The sequence below is a fragment of the Aquarana catesbeiana genome, linkage group LG11 (genome assembly GCF_042186555.1).
Source record: "Aquarana catesbeiana isolate 2022-GZ linkage group LG11, ASM4218655v1, whole genome shotgun sequence".
NCBI lineage: Eukaryota > Metazoa > Chordata > Amphibia > Anura > Ranidae > Aquarana > Aquarana catesbeiana.
Genome location: NC_133334.1, coordinates 97407137 through 97427278, shown reverse-complemented (window position 1 = coordinate 97427278; position 20142 = coordinate 97407137).

The window sequence follows — 20142 nt, the reverse complement described above, 5'->3', positions numbered from 1 at the left end:
GTTTCATGCCCGGCCTGTCAGTTTAGGTGAACGGCCATGTCTTTGTAGGTTTGCTGTGTCCCCCATTTTTTTAACAAAAAATAAAAACCGCAGAGGTGATCAAATACCCTTTAGGCCATTAAATTTTGGTCTCATCTGACCAGAGCACCTTCTTCCACATGTTTGCTGTGTCCCCCACATGGCTTCTCGCAAACTGCAAACAGAACCTGGGCACTGTTAGGTGCCCACAGTGCCACCTAACAGTGCCCACAGTGCCACCTATAAATGCCCACAGTGCCACCTATCGATGCCCAAATGTGCCACCTATCAATGCCCACCAGTAGTGCCAATCAGTGCCACCTAGCAGTGCTGCCTATCAGTGTAACTGATCAGTGCCCATTATTGCCACTCATCAGTGCCCATCACTGCCACCCATCAGTGCCCATCACTGCCGCCTACCAGTGCTCATCAGTGCTGCCTCATCAGCGTACATTAATGAAGGAGAAAAATTACCTGTTTTAATATTTTTATAACAAAATATAATTTTTTTTTTTTTTTTTTAAATTTAGTCTTTTTACATTTTTTTAACAAAAATAAAAACCGCAGAGGTGATCAAATACCTTTTAGGCCATTAAATTTTGGTCGCATCTGACCAGAGCACCTTCTTCCACATGTTTGCTGTGTTCCCCACATAGCTTCTCGCAAACTGCAAACAGAACCTCTTATGGCTTTCTTTCAACAACGACCTTCTTCTTGCAACTCTTCTATAAAGGACAGATTTGTGGAGTGCACAACTAATAGTTGTCCTGTGGACAGATTCTCCCACCTGAGCTGTGGATCTCTGCAGCTCCTCAAGAGTTACCATGGGCCTCTTGGCTGTTTCATGCCCGGCCTGTCAGTTTAGGTGAACGGCCATGTCTTTGTAGGTTTGCTGTGTCCCCCATTTTTTTAACAAAAAATAAAAACCGCAGAGGTGATCAAATACCCTTTAGGCCATTAAATTTTGGTCTCATCTGACCAGAGCACCTTCTTCCACATGTTTGCTGTGTCCCCCACATGGCTTCTTGCAAACTGCAAACAGAACCTGGGCACTGTTAGGTGCCCACAGTGCCACCTAACAGTGCCCACAGTGCCACCTATAAATGCCCACAGTGCCACCTATCGATGCCCAAATGTGCCACCTATCAATGCCCACCAGTAGTGCCAATCAGTGCCACCTAGCAGTGCTGCCTATCAGTGTAACTGATCAGTGCCCATTATTGCCACCCATCAGTGCCCATCACTGCCACCCATCAGTGCCCATCACTGCCGCCTACCAGTGCTCATCAGTGCTGCCTCATCAGCGTACATTAATGAAGGAGAAAAATTACCTGTTTTAATATTTTTATAACAAAATATAATTTTTTTTTTTTTTTTTTTTAAATTTAGTCTTTTTACATTTTTTTAACAAAAATAAAAACCGCAGAGGTGATCAAATACCTTTTAGGCCATTAAATTTTGGTCGCATCTGACCAGAGCACCTTCTTCCACATGTTTGCTGTGTTCCCCACATAGCTTCTCGCAAACTGCAAACAGAACCTCTTATGGCTTTCTTTCAACAACGACCTTCTTCTTGCCACTCTTCTATAAAGGACAGATTTGTGGAGTGCACAACTAATAGTTGTCCTGTGGACAGATTCTCCCACCTGAGCTGTGGATCTCTGCAGCTCCTCAAGAGTTACCATGGGCCTCTTGGCTGTTTCTCTGATTAATGCTCGGCCTGTCAGTTTAGGTGAACGGCCATGTCTTTGTAGGTTTGCAGTTGTGCCATACTCTTTCCATTTTCAGATGAGAGATTGAACAGTGCTCCGTGAGATGTTCAAAGCTTGGGATTTTTTTTATAACCTAACCCTGCTTTAACCACTTGACATATGATGGCCTCCCCTGTGCACGCGCCCTGCGCGTGCCATACAGGGCATACGCCGAGCGTGCTGTGATCACGAGTCACTGAGGCTCGGGTGATCACCGATCCAAGTAAGGGGCCGGTCCCGGCCCCTTACCATGTGATCAGCTGTCAGCCAATGACAGCTGATCACATGATGTAAACAAAAGATTGGTAATCGTTTTTTTTTTTTCTACTCATGCTGATAGCGTGAGTAGAAAAAAAAGCCGATCACCGGCTCAGATGCGAGGGACATCGGTCCCGAAGTGGAAGAGGCACATCTGCCTCATCTGTGCCACCTAACAGTGCCACCTAACAGTGCCCACAGTGCCACCTAACAGTGCCCACAGTGCCACCTATCAATGCCCACAAGTGCCACCTATCAATGCCCACAAGTGCCATCTAACAATGCCCACCAGTAGTGCCAATCAGTGCCACCTAGCAGTGCTGCCTATCAGTGCACTATCACGGTGGTGTGGTGGAAGAGTAGAAGATTTTTCACACAAGAAGATTGAAAAACAACTGTTGAACTTATTCATTCATTTCTTGTAATTTATTATTTATAGTGACACTTTTCACTGGGTGTTAAAGAAATTTCTTTTCATGATAAAAATAATATTTTTCATGACACTATTATTTTTATGTATAAGTAGAGGGTCATAGGCATTATGCTGCTCTGACCCATTATTTTACACAATTTATATTAGCGCCGCTATCTCTATCTGTACACGTGTGAGAGATATAGTTTTGGGATTCTGATCAGTTTACGTATTTATTTACACACATTTTGTATTCATTTACACATCTTTTATATAGCTTTGCACTTTTCTTTGGTGCAGTGCAGTAAGAGAGATTCAGGGGCTGTTTATTTGTATATCTCTTGCTACAAACCATTGTCTATATTTATTTACCACCTGCAGCCATGGATGCCATTAATTGTCTGTCTAAGGCCCCATTCACACTAGCGCGTTTTTTGATGCATTTTGCATTTTGCAGAAATGCACGGGAATTTTTTAACATGGGTTCCTATGGAACATGTTCACATCAATGCTTTTTTGTATCTCTGCGTTTTTGGAAAGGGTCGGGGACTTTTTTTCATGCAAAAAGCAGCGTTTTGCATGTAATGGTTTTCAATGGACAAGCATCAAAAACGCAAGTGCACCGTTTTTGATGCGTTTTTGATGCGTTTTTGGTGCGTTTTTGCCGTTTTTTTTTTTTTTTTGTAATTTTTTTTTAAGACTGTAAAAAAAAATGAAAAAAAAAAAAAAAAAAAAAAAACGCAAAACGCAAATCGCGGCAAAAACGCCGCAAAAACGCCGCAAAAACGCGGCTCAAAAACGTGGCAAGCATGAAAAAAAACCCTCCAAAAACGCTCAAAAGCAACATGCATAGGTGTGAATCGAGCCTAATAGACGGATAATCCCGGAAGATATCTTCTCCGCTAATCAGATAATTACTGATGGCGAGGAAGATGTCCCAGGATCTCTAAAGAATTTGGAAAAATCTTTTGGAGAAACAAGTTAAAACTTGGTGGGATGTTTTCACATTTGAGGTGGTTTTATTCATTGACCACTGATGATATATTATTATTCCCCTTTTTTTAGACTCATTGTTTGTCCTATGCAGCTGTATGATAGTATCATGACTAATATATATATATAGCTTGTATTTTAAACTAGACAAATTAATTATCTCCTGTTGACATGTTCATTTTAATTTATTAATATTCATTTTTATTGGTTACTTTTCCACATTAGCACTGTAACTAGTGGTGGATTATAAGTTAGGATATGTCATATGTCATATACGGTAATGCTGGATGCAGCATTCTAACTACACACCGTAAAAATGTTTGGAATCCACTAATTTATTCAGTCTTTGTACCTGTGCTTCACGATCAGGGGGGCATGAAGTGTGAGCATGTGCAGAGCAGGAGATCACATGACTGATGATGATCACATGGCTGATCATAGATAGTATATAAGGATTGATGAACCATCCGTGTAGCCAATCCCATTTGAAGAAGTCTTTTCGACGAAACATATCTTGGGCATGGTTACACGGCATTCCATCGCACGGACATTAGATGCTGCTGTCTGAGGAGGACTACACCAATCGGATGGCTGGGCCTTAGAAGATTGGGTGAGAGATACATCAGTTTACACTTCAGGTCTGCTGTGACCGCGGTGCACCGTTGGATCACTGATCCTGTTGCTTGCTGTGCTTGCTGTGGATTTTTTTAAAAGGCTTTTATGTTTCAGTTTAAAAGTGAGTGTAACCATTGAAGTGTGTTTGAAGTGATTTTAATAAATCTGTCAAAATGGTATCATGCTATGTGGAGCACTTTATTAATTTTTTCACATATGGAGCTGGCTTGATTGGATTCACGGTTCATCACATGCAACCCAGGTGTGGTTCAATTGCTGTTTTCCCGAACACGAGAGCGGAAGGCTATACAATCTGGCGAGTGCGCTCTTCAGAGGGAGTGGTGTCACTATCACGGTGGTGTGGTGGAAGAGTAGAAGATTTTTCACACAAGCAGATTGAAAAACAACTGTTGAATTTATTCATTCATTTCTTGTAATTTATTATTTATAGTGACACTTTTCACTGGGTGTTAAAGAAATTTCTTTTCATGATAAAAATAATATTTTTCATGACACTATTATTTTTATGTATAAGTAGAGGGTCATAGGCATTATGCTGCTCTGACCCATTATTTTACACAATTTATATTAGCTTCGCTATCTCTATCTGTACACGTTTGAGAGGTATAGTTTTGGGATTCTGATCAGTTTACGTATTTATTTAAGTGGCAACTTTTTTCACTGTACACTGTGTATGTACACACATTTTGTATTCATTTACACATCTTTTATATAGCTTTGCACTTTTCTTTGGCGCAGTGGGGTAAGAGAGATTCAGGGGCGGTTTATTTGTATATCTCTTGCTACAAACCATTATCAGTGTGATAAAAATTTAATTTGGGTACAGTGATGTATGACCGCACAATTGTCATTCAAAGTGCGTCAGCGCTGAAAGCTGAAAATTGGTCTGGATAGGAGGGGGGTTTAAGTGCCCAGTAAGCAAGTGGTTAAACTTCTCCACAACTTTATCCCTGACCTGTCTTGTGCGTTCTTTGGCCTTTATGATGCTGTTTGTTCACTAAGGTTCTCTAACAAACCTCTGAGGGCTTCACAGAACAGCTGTATATTCTGAGATTAAGTTGAATGGCTTCAACTAGGGGTTCCAGACATAAAATAAATAGCAAAGGAGACAGGAGGCATCCCTGTCTTGTACTGTTACTCAAGGGGAATGATGGCGACAGAAAGGACAGCTGTACTTGGGAGGATGGTCGGGAGTACAAAGCTTGCAGTGCAGCCATGAAGGGACTGTTAAATCCATATTTGGAAAGGGTGGCAAACATGCTTTTTGAGCATCAAGGTTTAAAATAAGGGCTATTCTATGATATTTTTATCGCCATATTGAACTTGATTACATTACTATTCTTATCACTGTTGCACCTATCACTAACAGCGCAGCACCATTAACTTTGTATATCTTTCTTGTGGCTATGGACTGACCATTTCGGTATTTGCAGCAGTTAGCCCTTACAGTACATCTTCTCTTCTGGTAGTGTGGGAATATTTATATTCTTTTGATCCTGGTATGACCACTCGTCATACAGGATATTTACATACACATTTAAACTGAAATAAATCAGATTAGGAAACTGCTGCTGTAATGTACAGTAATTTTATGTATTTTCATTGTTGCCCTCAAAGCCACATGCAAAGTACTAACTATGTTAAACATAAATTTCATTATTATTTAATAAATACTTAACTGCAATTGGTGTTTTTATATCAACCTAAAGTTCAGCTTTAAAGCAGTGTTAACCCCCAAAACCAAAAGCCCCAAAAATATTGCAGCTTACCAATCAAAAGGTCACTCACCACTCCATCACATGTTCAATGTCCTCCTGGATAAATTACATCTTCTGTGATAAAGGTTGCTGAGGTTAAAGGGACCTCCGATGATGGCTCCTTTTTTTAGGATCTGATAGAGCTAATGTGGGGATAGGCAATTCTATCTCAGACTGGATGGGACTGATATAGATATTGCACTTACAGCTAATGTTATTGAGGAAGTGTAAAAAAGTGTAGCACTATTATACCATACAGAAATAATAAGTTTAACCATGAAAGGTAATAAAGTGCTAAAAACTACCCCACTATACAAAAGGGTACATATAGAGGTACGTAACAGGTCTACCTTAGTGAAAAAAAGTGACTCATGCTAAATAGATGACTCATGCTAAATAAACAACATGATATGTAGAAGATCCATGAATGACCTACTATAGGATTATAGTGAATAAATCAATGAAAAGTAATTAAATATATAAATAAAGTGATCATACCACAATAGATAACACTTAGGATGTGAGTTATGCACCGATAGTGACAGGAAGCAATGTTAAGACATAAATTTATATAAAAACAAAGCTGACAAGTATATTTTTAAGTTGGCAAGTACATATAAATTAGTCCAAGGATGATCCAAAACACATTTGGGTAGATATTCGCACGACATTGGTAATCAAAAAAAAAACTGATAACAAATGGGCAACCACCAGTGAACAAAAAGAGGCTTACCAGATGTCGATGACCAGAAGAGGCTTACGCCATCCAAGTCATACAGGCTTTTAAGTCAGCTGGCTTGATGGATACACCGGGCTGAACTGGCACAACAGACCCTGGATCAAAACAACAACTTGGCGCAGATGTTTTCAGACATCAACTTAGAGATAGTATTCCAGTAGGAGCCAGAATCTTGGTATTCACAAACCATGCAGAGATGGATAAAAAATTTGCATAGCGTGATACCGTTTAAGATATGGTTTATTAGAAGAAATAGTATAAACTCACATGCTAGAGGATCATCAAATGAGCTTCATATAAATACAGGAACAAGAGCGGTATGTATAAGTGGGTCCATCCGACGCGTTTCAACTAAAAAGTCCTCATCTGGGGTGCGGACCCCACTGACATTACCGCTTATAAACCCCTAATGACCCCACGTGGAAAATGCATAATACCGGAAGTAAACATTAATTGCATCACTTCTGGTCTTTAGACTGGAAGTGTCGATCGAAATTAGGTGTCTTTAAACCATATATTTCTAATAGAAATGGTTGCAATCAATAGATACATGTATATATGTGGAAGACAATAAGCCATACATATATTCCCCCTCATAAAAGGAAAAAGGGGGTTGGGAATCATAAAACGTGGATCCAAGTCTCGTTATGGAACATGGTCGTGATGTCACCGTGTCGCATCATCGTAGCGCTGTTGCCGGGAGATGAAATCAAGCCTCACTATAGAACTGGTCAGATGACGCGACCGTTCGCGATGTAATTACGTCACAGACATCACGGCGTAGGATCCAAATGCTAGACCAAGCCTCGACATGGGTAAAAACACATGACGGACCTTTCCAAACCAGATGACGCGGCCGTTCGTGATGCCATCGCATCACAAGCGTCATGGCATAAACATCCGAATACTGAACTAGGTCTCGACATGATTAATATCCCATAACAGGACCATTTGGCCAGTTTGAAAGTAGGCACAAAAAATATTCATAATGAAAAATGTCTTATTCGGATACCATTCTATGCCCCACTTAAAAGTGAAATCAAACGCCACATTGTTGTCAAGCCAAGGGAAACATATAAGCAGGGCTCTGGACAGTAAAAAAATCTGTTTGGGGATGATACCGAAAAAATCCACTAGATGGTGTTACCAAAAAGTATAAATAAAAATAAGGTAGTGCATTCATTCCATATGGGGTCATCAATTACATATAGAAAAAATCTTAACAGTATAAATTTAAAATTAATAAAAATATCTAAATCTCCATAAAATGAAAATATATTATCGAAAATATACTCTCCCTGTAATAAAAAATATTAAGATAGCCATATGCAATCAAATAAGGATGAAATTAAATATTAAAACATTTAATTGAATTAAAATAAATGAACAAAGTAAATAAATGTGATGGAAAAATCGTTCCTTTAAGATTGGTTGATAAACAAATTTATGTCCCACTCCACATTCATTCCTTGTGGATAGTGGGTCTGTAATTCGTATATCCAGAAGGTTTCTAATCTGGAAACTCCTCTTTTATTAGCTCCTCCCCTCCATGGGGCAATGTATCTATCTATAATCAAGAATTGGGTACCGGTAGGGTCTTGTTCATGATGCTGTCTATAGTGTTGAGGTACTGTATGTTTGGTACTCCTAGACTTGATCAGATTGATATGTTCAGTTACCCTAACTGTGAAAGATCTTGTTCAACCAACATATTGTTTACCGCATGAACATGTCAGTAAATATACGACATTAACAGTTGTACAAGTACAAAAATGTTTAATTTGATAAACCCGATTTGTCGCAGTTGATCAAAATTCCTTATTGGTCCTTCTACCACATGTATTGTATTGACAAACCGTACACTTCTTACACAACACATAAAACCCAGTCAAATTATGAAAGAAAAAGAAAGACGGTCTACTTGGAGGGTTGATAATGGTTGGTGCTAACTTACTTTTAAGGGATGGCACCCCTCTGTAGATCATTTTAGGTCTTTCAGGTAATAATGGGACAAGAATTTTATCGTTCCTTAGGATATCCCAGTGTTGTTCAAAAATATTTTTAATTTGTTTGTGTTGGGTCGAGAATGTTTTGAGAAAGGAGCATTTATAATGATCATCTTTTTCTCGTGGTGGCTTATCCTCCAACAATGAAGGACGGTCCACATCGAGAACGTTTTGTAGTTCCCACTCAAATTCTACATGACTATATCCTTTCTCGAGGAATCTCTCTTTCAAAACAGTGGCTTGTGATTTAAAAGTGTCAGTGTCTGTACAATTCCTGCGTAAATGCAGGAACTGACTTTTTGGAATCGATCTCAGCCATGACTTGTGATGGCAGCTATCAATGGGTATATACCCGTTTCTGTCGGTGGGTTTAAAATAAGTACTAAATATAAATTGTTGGTCGGACCTTTCAGCAACAAGATCCAAGAAATGTATCTTGGATTTACTAGATTCATATATAAGGGCTATACCTCTATCATTTGTATTAAGTGCCGAGAAAAAAATCATCAGGTCTTCCGAGGTACCTGCCCATAGGAGGAGGATGTCGTCTATGTACCGGGCCCACAGTAAAAGCTGTGGGTTATCCATGGCATAGACGACATCCTCCTCCCATTTGGCCATGAATAAATTGGCCAGGCTTGGAGCAAATTTAGCTCCCATAGCCACCCCCTTTTGCTGTAAGTAAAAACGGCCATTAAAACCAAAAGTAGTTGTGTTGAGTGGCAAACTCTAACAATTCGACAATAAAATCTACTTGTGGAGTGGCAAGAGAAGCATCTCTTTTCAAAAATTCATGGACAGCTATCTATCCCTCTCTGATGTGGATATAAAGATGCCACATCCGCAGTAGACATGTGCATTCGTTTTTGTCCGAATGCATTTTTGTCTGAATTTTGGGTATTTTCGTTATCGTTTTAACAAATGATAACGAGCGTGCAGAATCTGAAAACCGAAAGATCCGACATACACAAAAGCTTTATTTTCATTTTCGTTGCGTCAACAGTTCGATGTAGATAGGAGATTCGACATGACGCTGACAATAGCGATCTGTGTCCATCGAACCTGTGGTCGAATGTGCCTAACCTTAGCTCTATTAGTCCAAGAATATTCTACATAGAGAGAAAAGATTCGACATTATAGAGACAATAGCACAAAAGGTCGAATGTGCCTAACCCAGGGGTGTCCAAACTACGGCCCTCCAGCTGTTGCGGAACTACACTTCCCATGAGGCATTGTAAAACTCTGACATTCACAGACATGACTAGGCATGATGGGAGTTGTAGTTCCTTAACAACTGGAGGGCCATAGTTTGGACACCGCTGCTAACTCTATTAGTCCAAGATTATTAGACGTAGAGAGAAAAGATTCAACATTATAGAGAATATAGCAAAAAAGGTTGAATGTGCCTAACCTAACTCTATTAGTCCAAGATTATTCGACATAAAGATTCGACGAAACAGTAGCCGCGAGCGGTCATTCATGGTCAAATGCTCCGCCAATAGGCTATAGAAGAATTCTAATGTTGGTTGACTAGTAATAATAATTAATAAATATAATTATTACTAGTGTCATACAACATTAGAATTCTACTATAGCTTGTAGGCAGAACATTCGACCGGAAATGTACGATTGTGGTGTCGTACAGTTTAGCTGCTCCATCGAATCTTCTTAGAACATTCCACAGACACCATAAGCCTTCAATAGGGATGAGCTGAACACCCCCCTGTTCGGTTCGCACCAGAACATGCGAACAGGCAAAACATTTGTTCGAACACCGTTAAAGTCTATGGGACACGAACATGAATAATCAAAAGTGCTAATTTTAAAGGCTTATATGCAAGTTATTGTCATAAAAAGTGTTTGGGGACCTGGGTACTGCCCCAGGAGACATGGATCAATGCAAAAAAAAGTTTTAAAAAGGGCCGTTTTTTCGGGAGCAGTGATTTTAATAATGCCTAAAGTGAAACAATAAAAGTGTAATATTCATTTAAATTTCGTACCTGGGGGGGTGTCTATAGTATGCCTGTAAAGGGGCGCATGTTTCCCGTGTTTAGAACAGTTTGCCAGCAAAATTACATTTCAAAGGAAAAAAAGTTATTTAAAACTACTCGCGGCTATTAATGAATTGCCGGGCCGACAATACACATAAAAGTTCATTGATAAAAACGGCATGGGAATTCCCCACAGGGGAACCCTGAACCAAAATTTAAAAAAAAAATGGTGCGGGGTTCCCCCTAAATTCCATACCAGGCCCTTCAGGTCTGGTATGGATTTTAAGGGGAACCCCGCGCCAAATTTTTTTTAAAAAATGGCGTGGGGTCCCCCCAAAAATCCATACCAGACCCTTATCCGAGCACGCAACCTGACAGGCTGCAGGAAAAGAGGGAGGGACGAGAGAGCGCCCCCCCCTCCTGAACCGTACTAGGCCACATGCCCTCAACATTGGGAAGGTGCTTTGGGGTAGCTCCCCAAAGCACCTTGTCCCCATGTTGATAGGGACAAGGGCCTCATCCTTACAACCCTTGCCCGGTGGTTGTGGGGGTCTGCGGGCTGCGGGCTTATCGGAATCTGGAAGACCCCCAGATCCCGTCCCCCTCTGTGTGAAATGGTAAGGGGGTACAAAAGTACCCCTACCATTTCACAAAAAAAGTGACAAAAATGTTAAAAATGACAAACTGTTTTTGACAATTCCTTTATTTAAATGCTTCTTCTTTCTTCTATCTTCAATCTTTTTTCCTCTATTTTCTATCTTCCTTCGTTTCTTCCTCCATCTTCTTCTTCTGGTTCTTCTTTTTCTTCCTCCGGTGTTCTCGTCTGGCATCTTCCTCCGCGGTGTCTTCTTCCCTTCTTCTTCTCGGGCCACTCCGCATCCATGATGGGAGGCTCCCGCTGTGTGATGCTTCTTGTCTTCTGACGGTTCTTAAATAATGGAGGGCAGGGCCACCTGGTGTCCCTGCCCCCCTCTGACGCACGGGGACTTGACGGGGACTTCCCTCTGGCATTCCCCGTGACGTCAGAGGGGGCAGGGTCACACATTATGTTACATTATTTAAGAATAATTTGACACTTTTTTTGTGAAATGGTAGAGGTACCCCCTTACAATTTCACATGGGGGGGCCGGGATCTGGGGGTCCCCTTGTTAAAGGGGGGCTTCCAGATTCCGATAAGCCCCCCGCCCGCAGACCCCCACAACCACCGGGCAAGGGTTGTGGGGATGAGGCCCTTGTCCCCATCAACATGGGGACAAGGTGCTTTGCGGGGCTACCCCAAAGCACCCTCCCAATGTTGAGGGCATGTGGCCTGGTACAGTTCAGGAGGGGGGCGCTCTCTTGTCCCCCCTCTTTTCCTGCGGCCTGCCAGGTTGCGTGCTCGGATAAGGGTCTGGCATGGATTTTTGGGGGGACCCCACGCCATTTTTAAAAAAAATTTTGGTGCGGGGTTCCCCTTAAAATCCATACCAGGCCTGAGGGGTCTGGTATAGATTTTGAGGGGGACATCACGCCATTTTTAAAAAAAAATTTGGTTGGGGTTCCCCTTAATATCCATACCAGACCTGAAGGGCCTAGTATGGAATTTAGGGGGACCCCCACGCCATTTAAAAAAAAAAAAAATTTGGTTCAGGGTTCCCCGGTGGGGAATTCCCATGCCGTTTTTATCAATGAATTTTTATGTGTATTGTCGGACCGGCAATTCATTAATAGCCGCGAGTAGTTTTAAATGACTTTTTTTCCATTGAAATGTCATTTTGCTGTCAGACTGTTCTTAACACGGGAAACATGCGCCCCTTTACAGGCATACTATAGACACTCCCCAGGTACGAAATTTAAATGAATATTACACTTTTATTGTTTCACTTTAGGCATTATTAAAATCACTGCTCCCGAAAAAACGGCCCTTTTTAAAACTTTTTTTTGCATTGATCAATGTCCCCTGGGGCAGGACCCAGGTCCCCAAACACTTTTTATGACAATACCATGCATATAAGCCTTTAAAATTAGCACTTTTGATTTCTCCCATAGACTTTTAAAGGGTGTTCTGCGGCTTTCGAATTTGCCGCAAACACCCCAAATTGTTCGGTGAACTAGCGAACAGCCGATGTTTGAGTCGAACATGAGTTCGACTCGAACTCGAAGCTCATCCCTAGCCTTCAATGACAGATTCGACCTTAATTATATGAGATTTTCGGACAAATGCATTCTTTTTAACGAAACAAAATAAATAAAAATGAATTTCGGGAGTAACTAAATACATTTATTTTTCGGACTAAAACAAAATTCCGAAAGAAAATATTTTATTGTGCACATGTCTAATCTGCAGTGGCCATAATTAAATCCCCTTGAAAGGAAACAGTAGATAACAATTTCATCACATCCTTATTGTCTTTAAGGTAGAATGGCATATTCCGCACAGATAGCTGGAGAAAAAAAATCAAAATCCAATTTCCCTATCCTGGAGGTAATAGAGACTATCCCACTGATTATGGGACGTCCAGGGGGATGAAGGGGGTCCTTATGAACCATTGGTAAATAATAAATGACAGGAATTTGTGGAGCCAAAGGAACAAGGAATGACTTTTCTTAGTGATTTAAAATAAAGGAGTCAAAACACTTAGAGATGAGAACATTCAATTATTTTTCAAATTTAGACGTTGGGTTATTAGGTAATTCTTTGTACGTTTCATGATCGCTCAAAATATGGTACATTTCACCCATATAGTCCGTTTTATCCATCAAGACTATGCCTCCGCCTTTATTGGTGGGGCGGATGAGCAGGTCCTTATTATCACACAAGGACCTGAGACCCGCTTGAGGCAGAGAATTGTGGAAATTCCGTTTTGGTGGTAATTTAGCGAGATCCTTTAACACTAATGCCCCGTACACACGGTCGGATTTTCCGATGGACATTGTCCGATCGGAACGTGTTGTCGGAAATTCCGACCGTGTGTGGGCTCCATCGGACATTTTCCATCGGATTTTCCGACATACAAAGTTGGACAGCAGGAGATAAAATTTTCCGACAACAAAATCCGATCGCGTCAATTCCGACCGTGTGTGGCCTGTTCCGACGCACAAAGTGCCACGCATGCTCAGAAGAAATTCCGACACGGGACAGCTCGTTCTGGTAAACTTAGCGTTCGTAATGGATACAGCACTTTCGTCACGCTGCAATGTTCAAAATGGTTTAATACAGCGCACTCTCTTCTTCTTTATAATGTGACAAGAATTAAGTCGTTTTGCTGCTCATATTCACACACACTTCTCACAAACTTCTTTCGTTACTATTTATCGGGATTCCCTCAATATATTTTGATTTCTCACATCTGACAACATATTATTTTTTTTATTTTTTTTTTGACTTTAATGTAGAATCTTTTTTTGTGTTTCTCTTTTTTAATGTTTTTTTTTTTGGTGATTTTGATTAGTACTCCCGAAAATGTTTGTGTGTTTTTTGTGACAAGTTCCCACAACACCATTGATATGTTGTTCTATTTAATCTGTAGGAGATTGTTTGGTGTTGTTGTCCCTTGTTAATTTCACATTTTAGGTTTTTAGAAATGTACCTGAATCATCACCAACAAACTGTCCTTTTTGGATGAAAACACACACAGGAGAGTAGAATTTACGGAAAAATTTTATTAAGGGGTCACAACTATAAACAAAGAGGGAGGCAACGCTGGAGAAACTGCAGAAGTGGGCGAAGCCTTGGACCCCCAGGGCACACATCAATTTTTTAAAAGCAAAATTGGTGGCCTGAGAAGTCCTTATCTAGGGAGGGCAGTCTGGTCCTGAAGTCCCAGAGATCCGGAAAACAGCAGATGACATCTGTGTTCCCAGGCTGTGGTCATACGAGAGACTGCAGCTTCTGTCAGACCAGACTGAACCCAGGGTCATCACTCTTTGGTCTTCCTTCCACGCCTCCTTCCAGCCTTTGGCTGTGGTGGTGGAGTCGTGGCAGCAGAAGGAGGAGGAGGAGGATCGTCGATCTCAATGACATCCGTCTTGTGTGTCAGTTCCCCACTCAACCCCTTACGTAGGACTTTATAAATCAGGTCCTCAGAGATCTTGCGTTGGCCCTCCTGCATGCCCTGCAATTTGGTGGCAGCCATGCAGGCAAAGGCCTCTTCAGGACTGGGGAAGGCTCTGAGGGACGCCGAAGCCTCCTGGATCAGCCTGTATGCTGAATCCTGCACAGGACTGGGAGTGGCCTTCCTGGCCCTTTTGTATGGCAGGTGGAGGGGAGGAACCTGAGACTCAGTCAGGCTGCGACTTGTCCCAGGCTTCTCTTGGCTGACACTAATCCCCGCCTCCTCCTGGCTGCCACTAATCCCCGCCTCCTCCTGGCTGACACTAATAATCCCCGCCTCCTCCTGACTGCCACATTCCACAGCCTCCTCCTGGCTGAGGTCTTCCTGTGTATGAAAAAGGGACATAGTTTTAGTTTTTTTTACATCAATCACACACAATTTTCACCTCCTGACTGCTGCAAATTGAATGTTAACAAATATAACAGACTATCCTTCTGAGCCCAGCATTTTGCATTCTTGTCCCAATTTTGGGTGCCCACTACTGTCTATTGATATGTAAAACACTTTTTTTAATCAGCAATTAATGATCAATAATAACATCTAGTAAACATCATTTCTTTATTGCCCAGAAATCTGTAGAAGAATGCTATACCTGAGTCCAGCTGGGCTCCTCCACTTCTTCCTGGCTGGAAGGCCCAGGTTGGACATCGGAAGCCTCAGCTGGGATGGAAGGAAGAGTGGAAGGAAGAGTAGAGAGGGATTCCCTGACTTCAGTGTGGTCTGACAGAAATCGTAGTCTCTCATAGTACCACAGCCTGGGGACATAAACGTCATCTGCTGCAGCTCCGGACCTCTGGGAATCTGTGACCTTCTTGCGCTCCCTAAGATAAGTGCTCCTCAGGCCACCAATTTTAGCTTTTAAATAGGGGATGGTTGCTGTGGGGACCACCGGCTTCACCAACTCCAGCAGTTTCTCCAGCGCTGCCTGCCTCTTCTGTTTGTGATTATAGTGGGGGTGTCTCACTTGCCACAGACAGGGCAGCTCCCTGTACTTGTCAATAAACAGGGGCAGGAAATTGTGGTCGTTGAACCCATTCATTTTCTCTGCAAAACACAACACAAGACAAACCCTAATGTCAGACCAAACTCCCCTAATCTTGTTACAATATAGGTTTCCATTTCGAAGCAGTATAGGCCCAAGTTTAGATCCTACCTTCGTTAGCACGATCGGCGTCTCCGATGCTCCTTCGTCCGCTCACAGATCGTACGTAAGACGCGCGCGTTACGATTTATACACACTGCGCATGCGTATAACTCCGCCCGCCCCTGACGTTCTTTCTATTCTATTCCCCGCCCCTTTTCGTTCGGCGAAGTGGAGGAAGAGCACATGGCGAATAGACAGCAGGATCGTGCTAAGTACAGCAACGAGGAGGAGGAGGGGGAGGAAAGGCCAGAGCCTGAAACCTCCCCGATCCAGAAAGAGATTAAAGGACTCAAATATGTCCTTTGGGGAGATGTTGGAAATGGTGGACATCCTGAAGAAGGCCGACTATGATGGAAAGTATGGGCCTTACCCCAACCCCAATGTCCGAAAGGCCAAGATCATGGCGAAAGTGGTCAGGAGTCTGCACCGGAAATTCGGGGTACGACGATCGAAAGATCAGCTCAGGAAGCGGTGGTCGGACCTGAAATTACGAGAACATGAGCAGTACAGAAAGATCCGGAGAGTGCTGCAAAAAAGTAAGTAGTTGTGCTGTGTTCCTATTCTTTTTGTGTTTATTACGTTCGTGCTGCTCCATGTGCTTTTAGGAACTGTTGTACAGTTTAAAATGGCAACTTTCATGTTCATGGGCACATTATTCGTTCGGATCACACATTTTTATTTCGAACGATAAAATACCATTGTTTAGGCCATATGCATTTGGCCACCATTTTGAGGCCCTATACTTGTCTTCAAAGAATTGGGTTGTGTAGATGGCTTTGTTACTAGAATGAAATGCAAACTAGATTGTGTGTAAGGAGAGGACACTGAGCAGCTGTTTTCACATCTGGACACTGGAGCACTAGTGTGGGACACAAGAACACCATTTTTATTAGGGGGGCCACACAGGTGCTCCAGTGTATACTATAGGGGGGTCTCCATCTGTGAAGCTTGTACCAAACAGGTAAAGTATTGCTGCTTGACAAAGGCCAATAAAAAAGCTCCATCTTGGAACTCGGCTAAAATAGATCATTGTACCCCACTTCCAAGTAATGTTTCATCTTTATAGTTCTGCCATCAAATATCTGTGTGCTAATTATACCATTTTTGTTTTACATAGGGGAGAAAAGACTCGGAGGACACCCCTCATCCGAGGAGACCAGAGCCCCCCCCCCCCCCTGGAAGAAGGGGAAATCCACCCAACACAAGATGAGCAGGAGGAAGAAGACGTGGTGGAACTAGTCACCACAACAGGTGAGTGTCTGCGACCACAGGCTCTGATAAGAGATGGATGGAGGCATTTTTTTTTAGACCTCATTTATTTTTGGGTTTCCTCTCTTTTTAGGTGATCGTGAGGTTGTGGATGAAGATCCTTTCACATCAGAAAGTGCCCAGATCGTGATCGGGGAGATCATGGGGTGTAATTTACAATTGGAAAACATCAAGCAAAACATCAATGATGTTATTCCAAAATATAAAAACATCATTGATGTTTTGGGGCGAGTTTAAAACCCCTCCAAATCACTTTCTTCTTTTGTGTGGTACAATGTGCGAAATGTTTTTGTGATTTTTCTTAAAGCCAAATTTTGAGGATGCACACAGTGTGTCAACATGTGCTATCTGCCATCACGGGAGATCAATGGACGCGTTTTGGGGGTGCGACCCCTTCCTCAATAATAAAGTAGCGGTGAGGAAGGGCTTTCTCCCCCAAAACACGTCCCTTGATCCCCCGTGATGGCAGCTAGCACATATTGACATTGTGAAATTTGTGTGCATCTTCCAAATTTGGCTTTTCCTGGGGTGATTTCCCCCATCTGAACGCAATATCAAACACAGTTCCTAAATACTCATGTCTGATATTGCCTTCAAGTTCTACCTAATGTGAACTTTGTAAGATCAAGATTTGTGTCTTTCTTGTGGGTTTTACACAGGCCTGTTTTCTATAAAATGCACATTTTGATTTTGGATAATGACACCACAAAAATTGTTATACAACAAACATGTTGGTTTGTCAGAAAAACCTTTGGTAAATGCACATGTGATTGTGCAGGTATTAAAAAGATTGCTCATCAAGAATGTGTGGATTATTGTCTCAACGCTACAACACTTTTGGGGTGATGTAATTGTTGTTTTATGAGAAAATGGGTGTTATTTCCTTGTCAAAAGAAGTTTATTGAGTATACAATGTTATAAAGCTACATAAAGATACATAAAGTAAGTTAACAAGGATCTATAAAGTAAGCTCATTGTTTTACAGTAGGGTTTATATAGGTAAATATCATGAAATTTCAAATATTAAACATTGGGTTCACGTAAACCTAAATTAAAGATATATATCATTTCCTTAGTTACTTTTGTAGGTATTTAAATGATTTATACCTACTATACATATTGTTTACAAGTAGAGTGTATATAGGTCAAATAAATTCTGATAATGAGCTTTAATCGTAAGGTGGAGAAAAGGAAAGAGAAAGAAGAAAAAGGGTTGAAAGGTAGAGGTATGGTCCACAAGGTTGTCCCGCTCGTCAGTTTATTATTCTTTTTAGTTCTCTTTGAAGCCTTAGAATGGGTGTCTCTGTAAGTCATTTAATTTGTTACCATGGCAATAGGACAGAGTCATTGAAATTTGACAGGAACTGTTGTTTTATCCAAGGATGCCAAAGTTTTTCAAATTTTGGAATTTGATTTTGATCGATGGCTACCATCTTAGCATGGGACATTGTATTATTCATTCTGTGAATTGTTTCTGCTAGTACCAATGTAGGAGATTTCCATGCCTTGGCCACTGTTTGTTTTGCAGCCGTTATTAGTTGGATCATAAGTTTGAATTGAGAGAGTGTTAACCATTCCGGTTTTAGATTAAGTAAAGTTAAATATGGATCTGGTTGTATTATTTTTTTAAATATTTTAGATGCAATCACGAAGACTTCCTTCCAGAAGGTTTGGATTACTGGGCACGTCCACCATATGTGTAAATATGTGCCTATTTCTGGGCATCCTCGAAAACAAAGAGCTGAGGTATTAGGTGAATATTTTGCCACTCTAGCGGGTACAAGGTACCAGCGAGTTAGGACTTTATAATTTGTCTCCAGTGCTAAGATGTTGGGTGAAGATGACTTAGATGTGAGCCATATATTAGACCAGTCCGTGTCTTCTAAAGTTCGTCCCAGGTCCTCCTCCCACCTCTGAACGTAAGAGGGTCTATTAAGATTTGCTACTCCATATAATTGATTATAAAGTGATGAAATTGTACCTTTAGCAAATGGATCTTTTGTACAGATTGATTCAAAAATGGATAATTGGGATAATGGTGTATCCCCTTTTAGGAATGGTGTATAGAAATTTTTGATTTGGAGATATCTAAATATCTCAGAGTTTGGTAGATCATATTTTTCTCTAAGCGATGGGAATGAAAGGAATGATTTAGATGCTATGAAGTCATTTAGTGTCTGAATGCCTGATGTTGTCCAAGCTTTAAAAGAATTTGGGTAGATCCATGCCGGATAAAAGCCCGGATTTCTGATAAAAGAAAGGAGAGGATTGTGTGGAGATTGTAACTGATATTTGGTTTTTAGTTTATCCCAGAGAGATAAGAAGTGTTTAGTTATGGGATTATGAATTTTAAAGCGGTCTTTAGGATCAAGCCATAATAAATTTGATATTAATAGAGGGTCATTTTCTGAAGCCTCTATAAATACCCATAATGGGATTTCCTGTTTTGCATGGTATTTGGACAGACTGGCCAAATGTGCTGCTCTGTAGTAGTTAGTAAAATTAGGGTATCCCAGGCCTCCTTTATTTTTGGGAAGATGTAGTGTGTGTATAGGTATACGTGGTTTAGAAGAGCCCCATATAAACGAAGTTGCTCTTTTTTGTACTATTCTCAAAAAATAGGAAGGAATTGGAATAGGGAGGACTCTGAATAGATAAAGCAATTTGGGTAGAATAGTCATTTTGATTGCATTAATCTTCCCTATCCAGGATAAAGGAAGTTGCGACCATTGTTTTATTAGATTTGTGATCTGTCTTAATACTGGAGGATAATTGGTTGAGAATAAGTCAGAATGAGATGCTGTTAAATGAATTCCAAGATATGGGATTGATTTTTCTGCCCATGTGAATGGGAGTGCAGCCCTAGCCGGGATCAATTCCAAATTTGTGAGTGAAATATTAAGCACTAGGCATTTCTTAGGATTAATCATAAGGCCGGATAGGGCTGCAAACCCATCAAGAGCTGGTATTAAGTTAGGACCAGAGACCTGTGGTGATGATAGAAAAAGTAATATATCGTCTGCAAATATACATAATTTGTGTGTAATACCTCCTACTTCAATGCCAGTTATAGT